Source organism: Nicotiana tabacum, chromosome 9 (assembly GCF_000715075.1).
Source record: "Nicotiana tabacum cultivar K326 chromosome 9, ASM71507v2, whole genome shotgun sequence".
In the NCBI taxonomy this organism is placed as follows: domain Eukaryota; kingdom Viridiplantae; phylum Streptophyta; class Magnoliopsida; order Solanales; family Solanaceae; genus Nicotiana; species Nicotiana tabacum.
The window spans coordinates 54784406-54797655 of NC_134088.1; positions in this window are offsets into that span (position 1 = coordinate 54784406).

Here is a 13250-nt window from a genome sequence, read left to right on the forward strand (position 1 = left end):
TTAATGGTAGGCGTTAACATACATGTATGTCTGGACTCATATGTAGTCTGCTTTGAGATGTAATCTAGCCTACAATGTGTTTTACTTTTTTCACTCTACAACACATGACACACTACATCATTCTTATGTAGGCATTAGCAGACATGTTTGTCAGGACTCAATGTGTAATTTTCTATTATGAATTTGTATGCTAGGCGGTCAACAAACAATTAATGCACGCAATATAGATTAAATTAGGCCGATAAACCGCCCGATAAGAGCTAAACCGATACCAATCCGCCTGATATCTTATCGGATGGCTAGCGAATTAATACATTTAAAAGCCGATAACTGTTAAGCCAAACCGTTAAGAGTAATTAACCGCCCAATCCGCCCGATAAGCAGCCCTAAGTACACGTATTGTAAAGTGCAAACCAAAATTTTACATCAATTTTTAGTAATATTATTGATTGTAGGAAATAATTAAAGGACAAACTGGAACTTTCAATTGGTTTTGGCTCTTCTAGTCCACCCACCCATGTAAGATGTAGTTTTGGGTGATTGGTTAGAAAGAAGTTTTGGTTTGCATATACTAAAGAAATAAAGCGAAAGTTCTCCATTTCTAAGGCTTGAACTTACAACCTCTACTATAAAGTAAAAAGATCTCAACTATCCTATCATATTCACGGGGTCACGGCCCATACGCAACTACCTAGGTATTATCCGCTTTGCGGCGACCCTTTCCATTCCAATATGAGATTTGCTGAAAGCAAGTTTTTGCAAGGTGTATACGGATAAAATCGAGGATAGAGTTATTCCCGATTTCCCGTTGCGAACGAAGAACGATGTTACTTGTTGCTGGCTCGGGTAAGCCCGAAGATATCCACATATTGGACCAAGAACAGACGAATGATATAACGGGTCTCGAGCATGGCCGAACCGAGAGGGAATCAAGCTCGAGTGAGATGAAGAATCGAGGGTAAAGGAAAGGCGGTTGAAGGAGACAAACGAGAAGCCAAAATATCCTCCATCAGTCGGATATTGCGGTGCGGATCACGCTCGGTATTGGCTGCAGATCTTATTTTCGTGGGAAAGAAGGAAGGAAAAGATTTTTATTTCATTTAGACTTATACTAGGGTTAAATCTCCTCTACAATATAAAGAGGAGGACCCCATTATTTTTCGGACTTACTTTTTCACGCATAATAAGGCAATAAAATTTACTTTAGCTCTCAGCAATCGTTTTAAGCGTTCTTCAGTTATTTACTCATTTATTCGGATCCGAGCTCTATCTCAAGGGCTCAATCGAGACCGATCGCTGGCATTTAAGTTAAACGCAAGGCTTAATTACTACGTCACTTTGGTTTGATCATTCCATCTTATTTCAATTCAACTTTTTACTGTTCTTTGATCATTTGTGTTAAATTAAATCATATATCCTTTAAACCGCATGCAAATTTAATAGTTATCCATTTTAAGGGTAAACAATTTTATTATGACCCTAGTTTCTCTCCATAGGATGTCGTGATGACACCTAATCTCTACGACTAGGTAAGCCTAACATTTGATAACAATTGAACAGATGTAATCAAAGAAATACTAAAAACCAGTCTGATAAACTCATATAAACTTCTGAAAAACTTAATCTTAACCATGCAATCCCAAAGAACTGTGGAACAAAGTCATAAGCTCTATAAAGTAAGCTAAAGTGTCTAGTTCATCAGTGTCCAAAGAAAGTACAACGGTAAATAAGAACAAGGGAAGGTGACTCTGAGGCCCGCAGACGCGGAGTATGTATACCTTGAAGTCTCCAAGAAGCAACTCAAATCAACTCTAGCGTCCGGCACGGGTAGACGTACCTGGATCTGCACAAAACGTATGCAGAAATGTAGTATGAGTACACCACAATAGTACCCAGTAAGTATCAAGCCTAACCTCGGTAGAATAATGGCAAGGTCTGGTCAAGACACCCACCAGGATATAAATAAATAGAATAAAATCATAAGAATGAATAATAATAAAAAGCATAGAAATAACTAATACGAAACAAGATAAAAGCATGAACTCATACCGAAAATTAAGCATGAAAGTAACATAAAATAAGCTGCTAAAGAGAACCAAAATGATCATATATGGACAACAACTACTAAACATGGAAAAACAAACAACTGAAACGTTTCCACCAGAACTATTTGCAAAATGAGATAAACAACAAGAATCACAACGAGGTACCGCCTCGTGTACAATAAGATTCACCACCGAGGTACCGCCTCGTATAAATAAAGAATCACAACGGAGGTACCGCCTCGTATTCACAATTCACAATATCAATAAAAAGCTTTCTTTATACCGTCGCGTGAGCCTTACATTTGAAATAGGTTTTGAAAATAGTTTTCCCGAAATAGCTACACGCACATTACCTTATCTTATGACGCTGCGTGGCTTCACGTAGTTCCCCTACAAGAAACACAGATATAAGTCCCACCTTATACCTCCGCATGCACATTAACCGCAAGCCTTATACTGCCGCATTCCCTTCAATATCACATTAACCGCATGCACATTAACTGCAAGCCTTCACAAGTGCCCATATATCAAAATTTGCCAATAATCAACAATATCAATGCTTCCACAACAATAGCCCATGGCTCCACCACGATGGGTACAAGAATATCAACAATAACAATGAATGTAAACTGCCCAACAAGGAAGTTGTTTCAACAATAACAATCTCGCCTCAATATGATAACGACTTTCACAACCTCAACACCAACACCTCAACAATGAGATAATGTATAACAACAATATTAAATAAGAATGACTCTCAATGGAAGAGATAACGTATAACAATGACTTCAAATAGTGGAAATCAACAAGGAAAGAGATAACATGAACAATAACTTCAAGTAATGATAATCAAGAATGAAGGGGATAACACGAACAATAACTTCAAAAAATGATAATTAACAATGAAGAGATAGTATGTAACAATAAAAGAGGCAACAAGTTCAACTAAGGCATGAGAGCACTTTATCAAGTAGGATGTGGAACAAGTAAATTAAGGCATGTACGAATAGACTAACAAAAACATGAATAGATTAACTAAGAGGATTGAGAACGTGATATGGAATTTCAACTAAATTGTGGAATATAGTTTAAATAGCCTAAACCGGTCAAATACCATGTACACCCCGTGTACCCACTCGTCACCTTGCGTACACGGCTTTCATATAGCACAAATGAATCAAATCAATACTAATCCTAAGGGGTAATTACCCCACACAAAGTTAGGCAAGACACTTACCTCAACTAGGTCAATTCAACACTCGAAAATAGCTTTTTCCGTAAAATTCGCCTCCACACGGCTCAAATCTAACCAAAATCGATTTAATATCATCAAAAAATGCAAGGAAAATCAATTACAATAGATAAAGCTAAGATCTTTACACTTTTTTAAAAGGTCAACAAAAGTCAACCCGGGGCTCGCCCGGTCAAAACTCGGGTCCAATGGTAGATTCTGACTACCCATGACCTCACGAATTCATATATGTAATTAGTTTCAAAATACGAGTCCAAATCGACTCTCAAAACTGAAATTCTTATTTTCCAAAAATTTGACAAAGTTTCACAAATTTTCACTTTGATTCACATGATTTTGATGTTAAAATCTAAGATATATTGATGGAATATGATTAGAAATAGATTAGAATCACTTAACCAAGGTTTGTAGGTGAAAATCCCCTCTCCAAATCGCCTCCTACCAAGTCTAGGGTTCAAAAATGAGAGAATGAGTTCAAAAATCCCGTCTCCCAACCCTTTAACCAGCTGCAGATGTCGCATTTACGACGCAAGGTTTGCATTTGCGAACCCTCGCAATTGTGGACCAGGAATCGCATTTGCGAACCCTGACAGCCTAAGTCAACATCGCATTTGCGATAAAGGCTTCGCAATATCGAATCTGGGAATTTCGCAAAAGCGAACAAATATTTGCAATTGTGAACTCAGTCCAAAATCTACTACCTTTGCAAATGTGAAGGGGAAGTCGCATTTGCGACATCTGCCACCTTATTGTCACCTTCGTAATTGCGAGGCTGGTGCTCGCAATTGCGACATCAGAGCACTAGCACAACATCAGTTCATTTTTAAGCTCAAACCATTCTGATACATGTCCGGAACTCATCCTAGCCCTCGGGGCTCCAAACCACAGATCTACACAAGTCTAAAAATATCATACGAACTCACTCGTGCAATTAAAACACAAAAATAACATCTAAAACTACGAATCGAACACAAAAACTATGAATTTCAAAGTAAGGTTCAAGAATTTCTAAAATTACAAGTAAACGTCCGAATCATTTCAAATCAACTCCAAACGATACCAAATTTTGCAGGCAAATTCTAAACACCATAACAGACCTATTCAAAGTCCCAAAATCAAATTCCGAGCTCGATAGCTAAAAGTCAACCTACGGTCAAACTTTTCAACTTCAAATTGCCAAATTTTGGCAAATCAATATAAACCAACCTACGGACTTCCATAATCAATTCTAGGCATATGCACATGTCCGAAATCACAATACGAAGCTATCAAAACACAATTCTGGGGTCGTTTTCACAAAATTTAAAGTTTGGTCAATATTTTCTAATTTAAACCTCTAAGTCAAAAATCAAGGGTCTAAATCGACCCGAAAGCTTCCTGGAACAAAACTAACCGACCCCGCAAGTCATAAAACCATAAACATACATGTGTGAAGCATCAAAATAGGGAACGGGGCGCAATTACATAAAACGACCGATCGGGTCGTTACATTCTCCCCCTCTTAAAACAAACGTTCGTCCTCGAACGTGCATAAGGACATACCTGAAGTGGTGAATAGATGAGGATAGCCACTCTGCATGTCGTGCTCGACCTCCCAGGTCGCCTTCTCGACCGGATGACCCCTCTATTGAACCTTTACTGAAGCAATACTCTTTGATCTCAACTTCCGGACCTGTCTGTCATAGATAGCCACAGCCTCCTCAATATAAGTCAAATCATCGTCCAATTAGACTATGCTGAAGTCTAGAACATGAGACGGATCATCATAATATTTTCGGAGCATAGAGACATGGAACACCGGATGAACCGCAGATAAACTAGGTGGCAAAGCAAGCTTGTAGGCCACCTCCCCAATCCTCTCAAGGATCTCAAAATGTTTGATATACTTAGGGCTCAACTTGCCCTTCTTCTCGAACCTCAACACACTATTCATGGGTAAAACTCGGAGCAAGACTCGCTCTCCAACCATGAAAGCATCATCGTGAACCTACTGATCCGCATAACTCTTCTGTCTCGATTGGGTTGTACGAAGCCGATCCTGGATCATCTTGCCTTCTCCACAGCATCTCGAACCAAATCAGTGCCTAATAACTTAGCCTCTCCCGGATCAAACCATCCGACTGGAGAACGACACCGTCTCCCATATAGGGCCTCATAAGGAGCCATCTGAATACTCGATTGGTAGCTGTTGTTGTAGGCAAACTCCGCAAGTGGCAAGAACTGATCCTAAGCATCCCCAAAATCCATAACACAGGTGTGAAGCATATCTTCCAATATCTAAATGGTGCGCTCGGACTGTCCGTCCGTGTGAGGGTGAAATGTTGTACTCAACCCAACCCGTGTGCCTAGGTTACGCTGTACAGCTCTCTAAAACCACGATGTGAACTGTGTACCCCGGTCAGAAATGATGGATATCGGTACGCCATGAAGTCAAAAAATCTCGCGGATATAAACTTGAGTCAGCTGCTCTGAAGAATAGGTAGTCACTACCGGAATGAAATGAGCCGACTTGGTCAACTTGTCCACCATCACCCATCTGCGTCAAACTACTTCTGAGTCCGTGGGAGCCCAAAAATAAAGTCCATGGTGACCTGCTCTCATTTCCACTCAGGAATCTCAAGTCGCTGAAGCAAACCACCTGACCGTTGATGCTCGTACTTTACTTGCTAACAAATTAGGCACCGAGCTACATACTCGACTATGTCTTTCTTCATTCTCCTCCACCAATAGTGTTGCCTCAAGTCCTGATACATCTTAGCAGCACCCGGATGAATGGAGTACCGCGAACTGTGGGCCTCCTAAAGAATCAACTCACGCAAACCATCCACATTGGGCACATATAACCGGCCTTGCATCCGCAACACACCGTCACTCCAATAGTAACCTCATTGCCTTCGCCGTGCTGAACCGTGTCCTTAAGGACAAGTAAATGGGGGTCGTCATACTTGTTGCACCCTATTTTGCACTAGTCAAGACAGGATTCAACTTGTTATTTCTCTGTTGTTGATGAAAGAGAGTCACCGCCTAATATTTAAAGGTATACTAGGGTACCTATTTAATTACTAAGTCATGTTCTTTGTTGTTCTGCTAACCTGTGAGATTATGGGTAAGAGTTCTTATTCTTCTAAGGGGAAGGTGTTAGGCACCCCTTAAAATCTACCTAAGGTAGCTCCATAGAATTTAGACTAAGTTGGGATCAATTATTTATAAAATGTTTTGATTAGTAATAAGGAATGTTGCTTACTATATACCTAAAAGGAGAGTATGGTATTGATAGAAAGAATGTGAGACCCTAAAGGGATGCGAGTTTATGGAGAAGTTCATAAGATATGTTGAAAGAGCTTTGAAATTGGTATATAAGTGGTCTAGATTCTATAAGTTTATAAAAGAGATTGAGTCATGAAAATACTTTGATTCTGGGGCTGGTTATTTACGTAATTCTAAGGGGTGTTTTGTAAGAAAGCGAGTCTAAAATTTCCTTAGATTCAGAGGGTTTTCAAAGAAGAGGTTATTACCCGAAAATTCCTTAAGGGCGAGAATTCTTGAAGTTCTGAATTTTCTTTTGAAAATGAAGTTGAGATCTGATTTCTCCTTTTGAAATAGAGTTGCCGTTTTGCTATGTTCTGGATTTTAAAAATTTTTAAAGGAAATAAAGGTGAGTGAAAAACATAATAATTTGCGAGCAGATTATAATTAGTGAGTTAAGGATCTACTTCTAACTACTTTCCCTTTTAAATCCTATATTGTTTAAGGCTTGCTTAAGTTTATATGATACTAAAGCATGAAAGAAAAGCATGTGATCTAATATATGAGTGTTATATACACGAGAGATAAAACAACAACAAAGGCATAACAAATGCAACCAACAGTAAATTAAACTAGCAGAAGCAGTAAACTTAAACTAATCGAGACAGTAAATAATGGTAAAGGAGTTGAGGGAAAGAGGACTGGACTCTGGTGATTGGGCCTCAAGAAGGTAGGCCCAACAGTAAAGAGATGCGACTACAACATGATTTTGGGCTCCTCGACGAAATGCAACGAGGCTAGAATTGGGCCTGTGTTCATCAGGAACTTAACGGCCCAAATAGATGTACATGTCAAAAAATAAGAAGGTCATTAGACACATATTTAACATATTTAGCATATTCTAACTGCAAATCATACTTTGATGTATATGACAAATACACAAATAGATAACTAAAGAAAGAATAAGATTGATATGGTAGAGGAAGTTATATATTAATGTGATGGCTTTACTTAGCAAATAATTCACATTGGAAACCTTTCGTTGTCATTAAACACTAAACCCTTAAAGAACTGAATGCGTCAACGAATTAAGATCTAAGGAGGGAGCCCCACTTAAGGTAGATGCTCCCTTTGGATCCCCCGAAACTTCAAAGTTACCAAGGGACTCAAGACCTAGGGCAATGCTTGTGCCGAGGAGCACATCCCAACCTAAAGTCGAATTTCGCTCCCAAATACCCTTAATCACTGATGACATATTTTTCTTATGGGTTTATGTGCCAACGAGGCCCTTCCAATGCAAACTAAATACTAAAGTATTACTTACAACAAAATATATACTTTCCTCTTAATGAAAATAATACAATGGAATACAAATTACTTTGATACTTAATAAAGTAAACCTAAAAGGGGGCTGACTTTAGAATACATAGAGATAAAAAGAAGTTTCATAATCATACTGTTGCAGGAATGAATCATTAAGGCACAACATATTCAAACATGTATTAATAGCATTACTTGGCACCTTGAAGATCATCAATGCAGATTCAAACCAACAGTCATGGTCAACCATTGTTAAAGAGAGGTTATCAGGAATGGAATTAAACCCTCATCATGATTACAAATTCACACGTTCAAACGTGGCACCCCTAAGGTCTCAACATGGTCATGATTCTAATAGTATTAGCAAGTCAATTTGTTCAGATAATATCAACAAATGGATTTCATAAGGTTTGAGAGTCAAGTTCAACTTCAGGTTAACAATCAGGGGGAGGACTGAGCATAACTCAAGATAGAACATGCTGTTACAGAGTTAAGCAAAGATGCTTACAACATTCAATCAACTACACATAGGTAGGGTGAGTGAGACAGTGACCTCATATAAGCAGGGGAACTTTGCACATTACAGAACCAATTACAGAACCAAATCAACATGTTGGTAAAGAAAGGAGATGGAAAACATTGCATCAAAACAAGGGTCACTTGATTATAACATAGTGTCTACATATAGGTATGAAGTGATCACGCTTCAACTCCTAAATGGGTCACTTGATTATAACATAGTGTCTAAGTCCTTTATTCATGGAAGATAAGTTAATAATAGATGCATGCAGGCTTTACAGAATCAATAGTGGCTCAAAGAGATTAAGGACAGGTATGTACTGCACAAGTTTTGAATTACACATGTATATGAAGATCTCAACTAACCATGGGGGCAAACAAACTTAGTTATGCAACAATTACCAGTTGACTTTATCCAAACAAGATCATGACTTGCATGTGAAGAGGAAGACAGCTTAACTTTAATAGAATATATATATACAACAGAGATTCATGAGAATAGGTCAGTGTGATGCAAATAAGACAACTTCCTATAAATGCATACAACAGTTGAGTATGATCATGAGAAGTTTATAATGATAGCCCAGGTATTGCCCTAAAAGTTAGTAGATGCAGATGTAGAGAAGGAAAATATCTAATCACTTAAATTCTTTCACATTAGCTTAGTGATATAGACTCGTTAAAGTTTCAGATGTATACCAACTAAGATTACCAAATAATGAACTCGATCATAAAGTAAATAAGATGCAAGGAATAATATGCAAAAGTGAATATCACAACGGTATCATTAGTGAAGGGAAAACATGAACATGATTGGTTTAACAATGATAATAATCAAACAGAGTAAAGACTATAGTGGTAACTCAGAAACAGTTTAACAAACACAGGCAGAGAAGATAGTATTTAAGCTCATGCTCAAGGTTAAAAATCAAGGGAAAACAAATCATCTTAGTTTAGGTTTCATTTTAGACATAACTATCAGGTAGTAAACTCAATTTCCAAAAACGTACAAAATTCCAGAAGTGCTATAAGACAGAGATGAGTTTACTGTAAGTCATTGAGAACTATGAAGTTTGTATTGAACATAAACATATAAGAATTTAGGCATGGAGAACAAAGATCAACAATTATCAATGACGATTATCACTTTAGAGAAACATAACAGAACAAGTTGACCATAAAAGGTCGTCAAACTAACAAAGCATAAACGTCAAACATGTCAAACACATACATAATTATAATTTACAGAACTTAACTCGATAAATCTAAATCATTTAGACAGATTAACAAAAAGAAAAAGGGAGAGAAAAATGCTGACCTTTTTGAGGGCAGCAGACCAAACTAAGTATCTTTGTTTGCTCAAAATCCCAGAACCTTCGAGCTTGAACCAACAAAAGAACTTGACAAAAGAGAGGGAAAACATTAAGAAAGCTAAGACCAGAAACCCTAATTTTCTTAGTGTTTTCTTTTGTGTGCTTAGTATGTTCGTATTTGTGTATGTGTGTTAAGTTGTTGTAGATGAGAAGATTAAAGGCCCTATTTATAGTTCCATTTAAGGCCTTATAGTTTCAGATTTCAAACTAAGATAGTGTGGCGTAACAATGAATTGATGATATGGTAAAATAAGAGAGAACAAAGGGGAAATCCATGTCAATTTTACCTGAGTGTGAGAGATATGAGAGGTTGAACGTTGAAGCATAAAAGGCCATCGGTCAGAACCCTAATACCCAGAGGTCATTACATTTGACATCTAGGTGTCGAATATCAATGATGAAGCCAGCTAACGTATCATTCTTGCTTCGATTTTAAAGGACGAAAGAAGAAATCTGGAGAGTTAAAGTTTCACCTTTTAGTCTAACTTCTTTGATTAGGGCTTTTGAAATTGAATGGTGAAAATGGGAAAAATGACGAGATCAGGAGTACAACAACAAAATGAACAACCATGCATGCCATGGATTTGAAAGGTCAAGGGCGATTTGAGGTTTTATCTTTGGGATTAGGGTTTGGATTTGGGAGATTTGAATTTTGATGATGAAACATGCAAAGATTCAGCGAGAATCGTGGATATGGGAGACAAATGAGATGATTTGAGGTTAATTTCACGACATTGCACTAATTTGTGCGATGTCTATTGACTGATGGAGCTAGGGCAGACAAGAGAAAAGAGATAGGAAGGGGAAAAAAGGGCGGCTCGGCAGGTAACAAATGATTTAGGGTTTTGGGGTATTGGGGAGTCTCTAAGGTTAAGCTTAGGAGATATGATACGACACTACTAAAAAATCATGTTTTATCGATGGACAAATTCTGTAGCTAAACAGAAAAATTCTTCGCTAATCTCATTTAGCAACGGATTAACGACGGATTATCAAAAAATTCTGTTAGCAACGAGCGTTTTAGCGATAGATTAGCGACGACATTCGTAGCTAATTTTAGTTTTTTTTGTAGTGCGGGCCGTTGGCTCTGGTGATCAACGGCCCTGGAATTTCGGGCATTTAGGATTTTTTAGAAATAATTTTAATGGCCATTGGATTATAAGGTTTGAACGGTGGAGATGGGGTCTTTGGGCGGGTGTTTAAAAATCAAAGGAAAATCAGGGATTAAATGGGAGTCGTTGATCAGATGGATCAATGGCTCAGATGCATGTGTGTTTGTTTTGTGAGTGATAAAGGAGGGTGACGTGGCACGATCTCATTAGTTCTCAAGGAGTGGCATGTATTGCCAACTTGGAATGAGATGGGGTATTTGGACTGGGTCAATTCCGAAGTGGGCTTGGTATTTGGGCTAAAAAGAATTTAACTAATAGCCATTTTTTATTTAGTAGGAGATTTGCAATTGTAGCCTTTTGGTCTTCTAACCCTTTTAAAATTAATTTAATTAAACTTGATTATTTTCAATAAAATACAGTAAAATTATAATTACTAAACACACTACTAATTATTATAATTAATTATTTATGAAATACTTTGTTTTCTAAATTATAACACTAATTTGAATAATATAATCAAATTAATCAGAATTTGAGAAATAATTCATAAAAATAATTATAAAGCCTAGATAGTGTATTTTAGAAATTGCCTCAGTGATATAAAAAGTAGTAAGTATATTTATAATTACATAATGTTAGTAATAGGTTATTAATTTCAAAACTAATACTTAATCAATTTTGTAAAATAGGTATTTATTGATAGAAAATACTTTCAAAACATTCATTGTGAATTATTAAGAATAAATAAATTAATCTTAAAAGGGAGGGTCAAAATTAGCCGTCAACAATACTGACGCTCTCTGATACGATCATATAGAGAAGATCGAGAAACCATGCAGACATGAACTCGATTGGGCTCCGAAACATCCAATCTAACAAATTGGTTGGCTAAGGCCTGAACATCCAATGCGAATTGCGTCTCCGCTGCCGGTAGATATGCTAAACTACCCAAACTCTCCGCCTTTCGACTCAAGGCATCGGCCACCACATTGGCCTTCCCGGGATGATATCGAATGGTGATATCATAGTCCTTAAGCAACTCTAACCACCTCCACTGCCGTAAGTTAAGATCTTTCTGTTTGAACAAATGTTGTAAACTCCGATGGTCGGTAAAGACCTCACAAGGGACACCGTACAAATAATGCCGCCAGATCATCAATGCATGAACAATGGCTGCCAACTCCAAGTTGTGGACTGGGTAATTCTTCTCATGGGTCTTCATTTTTCTAAACACGTAGGCAATCACCCTACCGTATTGCATCAACACCGCGCCAAGGCCAACACGTGACGCATCATAATACACAGTATAAGACCCCAAACTCGTAGGCAACACCAACACTGGGGCTGTAGTCAAAGAAGTCTTGAGCTTTTGAAAGCTCGCCTCACACTCCTCGGACCATCTGAAAGGAGCACTATTCTGGGTCAATTTGTTCATAGGTGCAACAATAGATGATAAACCCTCTACGAAACCACGATAATACCCGGCCAAACCAAGGAAACTCCAGATCTCAGTGGCTGAAGACGGTCTGAGCCAACTCTGCACTGCTTCAATCTTCTTCGGATCTACCTTGATCCCCTCACTCCACACCACATGACCCAAAAATGCCACCGAATCAAGCCAGAATTCACACTTGTGAGAATTTTGCATACAACTTCTTCTCTCTCAAGGTCTGGAGCACGATCCTCAGGTGCTGCTCATGATCTTACCGACTGCGGGAGTACACCAAGATGTAGTCAATAAACATAATGACAAATGAATCAAAATAAGGCTAGAATACACTGTTCATCAGGTGCATAGATGTTGCTGGGGCGTTGGTCAGCCCAAATGATATCACAAGGAACTCGTAGTGACCATACCGAGTCCTAAAGGCAGTCTTCAGACTGACATCTCTCACAAAGGCTAGATAAGAATCACACCCCTTCACAACCATACCTTGAGCCTTTAGAAATGGTATAACCCTGCTAGGAATATAATCTAATGCACCCCTCCACTCTAACCATGGTAAACCTAGTATAGCCAGCGTCACAGTCTTGGCGTGACAATCTAGAATGGCTTGATAGAGCGACAACCAGTCCATGCCCAAGATAATATCAAATTTTACCATATTAAGTAATAATAAATCAACTCTGGTCTCAAAACCACCAATAATAACTAAACACGATCGATACACTCGATCTACAATAATAGAATCTCCCACAGGCGTGTACACAAAAATAGGATAACTCAAATAATAATGAGATATATCCAAATATGGAGTAAAGTAAGATGACACATACGAATAAGTGGATCCCTGATCAAATAATACCGATGCATCTCTATGGCAAACTCGAACCATACCTGTAATGACTACGTCTGAAGCAACTGCCTTCGTCATATCCAGAA